Source organism: Jaculus jaculus, chromosome X (assembly GCF_020740685.1).
Source record: "Jaculus jaculus isolate mJacJac1 chromosome X, mJacJac1.mat.Y.cur, whole genome shotgun sequence".
In the NCBI taxonomy this organism is placed as follows: Eukaryota; Metazoa; Chordata; class Mammalia; order Rodentia; family Dipodidae; genus Jaculus; species Jaculus jaculus.
The window spans coordinates 16,669,044-16,676,394 of record NC_059125.1 but is presented as its reverse complement, the minus strand read 5'-3'; the positions used below and the strand labels follow the sequence as shown (position 1 = coordinate 16,676,394).

Below are 7,351 nucleotides of genomic sequence, written 5' to 3'. Positions count from 1 at the left end.
TTTGTTGTCTGGTCAAAAGGCTTAACTTGTGAAGGTCTTCAACCAACCTCTTGATGAGCACCCCTGAGGTAGGTGTACTTAGTCACCATAGAAAAGTGAGAAATTTCCCATGGGTTAGATCCAGGAAAAAGTCAGGATAATAGTGGTGAACTAAATTTTCTTTTCTTATTACTGGTAACAGATCTTCTAAGGAGACAGATTCTCTATCACTTTGCCTTTTTTGAAAGACTGATTCATAGCTCCACTAAGATTCTTAGATCCTTATCTGTGAAACTCATGAGTTATATTACATTGCCAAAGGCACCTTACAAATTTAATTAAAATGATTGTGTTTATCTTCAAAATAGACTGCACTGGCTTTTGTGCATGGCCAAGTCTAATTGCATGAGCTCTTAACACTAAGAAACTTCTCTACCTGACTCAAAGAGGATAAAGCATAGGGGGACGCTGGAGAAAGTCTAGACATGAGTTATATACAATGCAGAATTTCTGACTCCAAAAGGAGAAATTCTCATACAAGGCCTGGATGAACTAAGGCAGCTCACAATAAAACCTGACAATCACTTTTCCTTCTTTTTGTTGCAAGGTTGCACTGTAAGCTATTCTGGTTTCAAACTCATGGCAATTTTTCCTGCCTCAACTTCCCCAAAACTGGGAGTACAGATAGGAACCACCATGCTGGGTCCATGCCTGTATCTTTTGTTGTTGTTGTTTTTATTTATTTGTTTGAGAGCGACAGACAAAGAGAGAAAGAGGGACACAGAGAGAGAGAGAGAGAGAATGGGCATGCCAGGGCCTCCAGCTACTGCAAATGAACTCCAGATGGGTGTGCCCCCTTGTGCATCTGGCTTACATGGATCCTGGAGAATCAAGCCTCGAACCGGGTTCCTTAGGCTTTACAGGCAAGTACTTAACCACTAAGCCATCTCTCCAGCCCCATGCCTGTATCTTAAACCACCAAAAAAACTGGATACCTCAGATGACTAGATTTTAATAACAATCTGAATGTACCTAAAATTCATCCCAGAGTCTTTCTATAAAAAGCTAGGCTTGGGGCTGGAGAGATGGCTTAGCGGTTAAGCGCTTGCCTGTGAAGCCTAAGGACCCCGGTTCGAGGCTCGGCTCCCCAGGTCCCACGTTAGCCAGATGCACAAGGGGGCGCACACATCTGGAGTTCGTTTGCAGAGGCTGGAAGCCCTGGCGCGCCCATCCTGTCTCCCTCTATCTGTCTTTCTCTCTGTGTCTGTCACTCTCAAATAAATAAATTAAAAAAAAAAAAAACTAGGCTTGAAGGCTTGATATGGGTTTGTGTAAAAATAACAAAGAAACAAATAGAACCACTCATCTTTCTTACCTACAGCACTGTGAGGTGTCATGCATTCATTGATTTTTAAATTTTTGGATTTTTCCTATTTCCACATAATTTAAGTATTTTATTTTATTCTTTCCCAATTATCCTCTCTTACCCACTTCTACCCCATTAATCCCCATCTTAATTTCATGCCCTTTTTGTCAATTGAGTTAAATTCTGGTTGAGTGCAATATCATGGGTGAAAGGTGATTTAGTGTGGGATAGCCTCTTACTACTGGCTACCACACTTATGAACCTTAGAGAAAGAAGGCAGGGGTGGGGGTGAGGGCCGAGAAACATGGGACATAACCAGAACTGTTGAGTCTGGTTACAGAGACTCCTTGTACAAATTTCTCATCACTTACACATTTTGAAAAATGTCACTGGATAGAGATGCTATTGTTGTCTCCTCTGAAATATGTCCTGCTTCTATTTCTAGCAGAAGATTCAGAGCACATGTATGAGGATAAGTACCTCCACTCTCATTTCCATGTATGCTTGTGAAGTATGCTTGTGAATATGTAAGTATGAAGTATAGACTTGTGAAATATTTACATCAGCCAAGAAACAGATATCAGAAGAACAAATTCAGTGCAGTAAAATAATTTAATGAAACCACAACAATGCAATCAATGAGTTAAATGGAATCAAACGTGACAGAAAGAAAAATAGGCAGATGGTCATTTGCTGTTGCAAGCCACCCTGGGCATAGTCTTGAGCCTCTGAAAAAAAAATTGGTTAGAACATTTCTCACCTCTTCCTGAGAATTTTGATTTCACAAACCTATGCAAAGTAAACATTTATTTTAAGATATCAGGAAAAACTTAGTTTTCTATCGGGTAAGTGAAAAAAATATTGCCACTTAACAAAAATAGGAATGAACCTATACCTGCCAGTATCAAGGCACTTCCAATGTCTTGAATGTCTGGTTTGAAGGGCAAAGGGATAGATGAGGGGAAGTCAATCCCCTCCATCTTCATAACAGCATTGTAATTGATCAAGAAAGCAAAGAATACACAGCCACTAACAATCATGTTTATAATCCCTGGAAGGACAAATGGATTGTAAACACCATGAAAACCCCTGCCCATGTGGAGCCTGTTTACAAGCATTAATACTGCACATACATGTGAAAACAGTGACAAAATCTTGCCAGTTTGCAGGAAGTGTTGAGAAACCATAATATCCAAAGGGACGGGAGTGGTGTATACATAACAATTTTCAAGAACACGACCACTGATTTCAGGGTTGTAAACACAGGTTTCCCACATTCCCACAAAGGCGATGGTAGTATATGAGAACAAGGGGTCATCCATGTACCACACCCGCCATTCATGGAGGCTCATGGAAATGCTGACAAGGTTCCATGCTATGGTGGAGAAAAATAAACCAGCTAGTATGTGATTGAATTCTCTGGTGAACCAGACCATGGTGTCAGCAAGCACTGGAACACTGCAAAACAGAAACAAAAACAGGGCATCATAAGAGTTGGTTCTTCTATTCTGCCTTCTAGTGAAGCAGTAGCAGGAGGGAAGGGTGTGTTGGAGAAAGCTGGCCCATGCCCTTGCAAACTGCTGCTAGGAGTAAGGCCTGAGCAAACTCAGAAAAGGGCCAGTGACAAGAGGCACTGAAAGCTTTCAAATGTACCAACACCTCCAATCATTCCAGGCGTGTAATGAAATTTTGCTATCGATATTTAGCTACAAGGATGGTCACATTACCATACATATTACTGGAAAATGGGAAACCACTTCTATTCTGACAATTGATTCAATGATGTATGCCTTATCTCCACCATGGGCTACATGCCAGCCTTAGAGAAACAAGTAGAGTCACACATGGTGCCATATATTGTGTTTCCAGCTTTCTATTTAGTATAATTTTATTGAGACAGGACCTTACTCGGTAGGTTACTCTCATCTAGAATTCACACTGTATCTTGGCTGACCTTGACTTATGTAAATCTTTGTATGTTATGCTCACAGGTCCCGGGCAGATGATTCAGCCCTTACTGAAATAAGCACTTATTATTGCATAAGCATAAGAATCTGAGCAGGTCTAAGACAATCCCAGTTTGGTTAACTAGCCAGAGTGTAAAAAGCTGGGCCTGCTATGGAAATACAGAATCCCAGTGTGTGAGGTGTGGAAATTGGAGAAATGTTGGGGCCCCTTGATAAAAATCAGGGGATATTGGTTGAGGAAGACCCTCCATGAAAAGGCATTGCTATGAATATCAATAGAGTAAGGCATCAGATAGTCTCCTCTGGTCTCCTTTTGCATGCACAGGGTGCATGTATGGTCACATGTGCATACACCACACAAGCATCACACCACCCACAACCCATCAAACCACTCCTCCTCCATCCATATTACCCATTAAAAAATATTCAAGCAAGGATGGAGGGATGGCCTAGAAGTTAAGACGCTCCTGCAAAGTCAGATGCACATGGTGGTATATGTGTCTGGAGTTTGTGCACCCATTCTTTCTCTTTCTCTTCCTCTTTTTCTTTCTCTCTTCCTTTTTTCCTCTCTCTCTCTCTCTGAAATAATTTTTTAAAATATTTTTTTGTTTGTTTATTTTTCGAGGCAGGGTTTCACTGTAGTCCGGGCTGACCTGGAATTCACTATGGAGTCTCAGGGAGGCCTCGAACTCACGGCAATCCTCCTACCTCTGCCTCCTGAGTGCTGGGATTAAAGGCGTGCGTCACCATGCCTGCCTTTGTTTTATTTAAAAAAAAAAAAGTATTTTAGCCGGACGTGGTGATGCACCCTGAGACTCCATAGTGAATTCCAGGTCAGCCCGGACTACAGTGAGAACCTATCTCAAAAAATCAAAAATAAAAAAATTTAAAAAATTAAAACAAACAATATTCAAGCAGGTTACGGTGTCTTACACCTGCCATGCCAGAACTTGAAACTCAGATGCAGGAGGATGGTAATGTTCAAGGTCACCCTGATTTATTTATCAAAATATGAGCAAGCAAAGAGTACATTATGAGATACTCCCTCAATCAACCAATATACTAATAGAAATAACTAAGCAAATGAACTTATGAATAACAATCATGCAAATACAAAATTGTCAAGTAACAAACCATGATTCTGATATATACATACAATCTAATACTTGATATACATTACCTTGATGCCACTTATTCACTAGAATATTCACCACTTGTGAAAACAGAAGACAATTTAGGAATGTTGCAAGATGTTCCAAAAAGGTTGATCTAAAACAGAAAAGATATTATAAGTTTGTACCATAGCATGCTTTTCATCGATATACATAAATACAGATACATGAATATTTGCCTATGATGAAATAAATGAGTTGGGTGGATGCAGGCAAATATATACTGAATGCTGGTATCACTATTGCTTTTTCTTTCCTTTTTTTTAAGCTTTAGACCAAGATTCTCTCCCTTTTGTTAGGAACCTGGGGTACATGAAAGGGGAAGGGGCTTTCTTTGATGACAGTTCAGCCAGGCTGGCCGCAGAGTCCTGGAAAACATGCACCTCTGACTCTGAAGTGCAGGGACTATGGGGATGCAACACCAGGCCTTACTGACTGGTGCAACTGTGTTTTTAATCAATTAAATCTGATGGTGTTTGCCTTTGGCAGTACCGGGCAGTGACCATATATTCTCTCATGTTTATGACTGTATCTCCTTATTCATGTACTATGGAAATGTTCAAGTATTTAAATTGTATTCATTTTATAAATAGTTCTTCTCATCCACTCTTTATAAATTTTTTACAGTGTCAAGAATCTGTACATTAAGATTCACATCTCGAGCCAGGCGTGGTGGCGCACACCTTTAATCACAGCACTCGGGAGGCAGATGTAGGAGGATTGCCGTGAGTTCGAGGCCACCCTGAGAATACATAGTGAATTCCAGGTCAGCCTGGGCTAGAGTGAGACCCTACCTCGAAAAACAAAACAAAAAAAAAAGACTCACATCTCTAGCCTTCTACCTTTTTATGGCAGCAGGGGGAAAAGCAAGATGTCTCTGTGGGTATGTACCAGTATGGCCTGGCAGTTAAAATGCTGCTCGCACATGTGCTTGAAGCCCCACCAAGCCATTTTTCCAGGCTTCTTTAACGGAAGAGGATGGCAGCCACAGGAAAATCAGTTTTGTGGGAGAGTGGGAAACACAGGGACTTTCACTAACCTCAGCTGTATGAAGGTAGTCACTAGCCTCACATCAGAAGGACGCCAACGGCTCTAACGGACTACAGAGCACATGATCCAGGCGCTTCCGGCAGTGTCTAGAAGTGCCCGGATATGCATGTGCAGACTTGACCTATTACGTGTAGCTTGATCTTGGGGTGGTCTGACAAGTGACTATTGCCTGTGCTCAGATTCTGATCAGCAGGGTTGTGGGGTTTTTTTGTTTGTTGATTTTTTTTTGTTTGTGTGTTTTTAGTAGCAGTTTATCCACCAGACCCAAGATCCCATTCAGGATCTTACACACATGGCATCTTACCCTTATGTTCTTTCTGTCAGTTTTAATGTGGAAGGTTTTTCTAGCCTGTGATGAAGCAGCTAGCTTCATAGAAGGATAGAATGGCCCTATTTTTAAAGTTTTTGTATTTTTTAGAGAGACAGCAAGAGCGATAAAGAGAGGAGAAAGAGAATTGGCTGCAGCTGGGACTCAGCCACTACAATCAAACTCCAGACACTTGTGCCACCTAGTGGGCATGTGCAACCTTGTGCTTGCCTCACCTTTGTGCATCTGGCCTACTGGGATCTGGAGAGAGAACATGGGTCCTTAGGTTTCGCAAGCATGGGCCTCAACTGCCAAGCCATCTCTGCAGCCCTATAATGGCCTTTTAATGAAAAAGTCAACTTTCTCTTCCTGGGACAAACATTCAACCAGAAGCACTTTATGGGAGGAAAGGAGTTTTTCTGGATTACAGTCTAGAGGGGAAATTCATGATGACAAGGAAAAACAATGAGCACAAGCTGGACATCAATTCCTAGCCAACATCAGGTGGGCAACAGCAGCAGGAGAGTATAGCAAACACTGGCAAGGGAGAAGACCCTATAACATCAATATGCCTACCTCCAACAACACAACTCTTTCCAGTAAGGATCCATTTCCCCAGCCCTTTCCTTGCTTGCTTTCACTACTCATTTCTAATATTTTCATTCATTCTCTGGAATCCTTGTATTTCAAATATATGCATTGGACATAGAAATAAACTTCATTTCCTGGAATATTAATAATTACAATTCTTTGCTAAATGACTTTGGACTGTTTCTTAACCACTCTGATATTTCCAATAAAAGCAAAAAAAAAACAAAAAATACCATCCAGAGTGCTAACATGACAATTAAATGAGACAGTACACATGCAATGTTAGGCCAGTGCCTAGGATATTATGAACATTCATAACATGTCTACTGTTAAATAACAAAATATGACTTTTGAGTGCAATGACACACACATGTGGTCCCAGATACCTGAAGGTGATGTGGGATGATGGAATCAACCCAGGAATTCAAAGCCAGCCTGGGAACAGACCTACATCTGGCAATGGAGGTTTTTCACCCACCGAGGTGCTGAGCAGATAACATGTTTTTTAAAAGCTGCCTTATAAATAATGAGGAAGCAAAGTCCAGATAGTGAAGTTTTAACTGAGGAAAAACATCAAAATCACCTGCACAGCTGACCCAGTACTTGCCCCTGAGAGCCCAAGAGGCATCTAGTAACAAACTAGCAACAAGACAAGCTGTATTTGGCAGTGGGTGAGGAAACCTTTCTGAGTCTATTCCTATGTGTGCAGGCCCCTGTCCTTCCACTCTCCACTTAGTTGCTCTCCTGAGACTCAGGCTGGGATTCTTGGCTGGCTCTTCCTCGATGTCATGCCAGTAGCAGCAGCAGCCACCATGATGGAGTCCATGCCATCCACCTACATATAGAAGAATTTACCAAAGTGGAATCACAGTTCAGTGATAAAAGTGGTCATATGGTCATACAACACACGAGGGAAAGA

At 41.4% G+C, this 7,351-nt stretch overlaps 1 pseudogene; it reads right to left on the bottom strand.

The window, feature by feature from the left end:
- Positions 1-2,151: 2,151 nt before the first annotated feature.
- On the bottom strand, positions 2,152-2,781 carry LOC101604192 (annotated as a pseudogene).
- Positions 2,782-7,351: the final 4,570 nt, after the last annotated feature.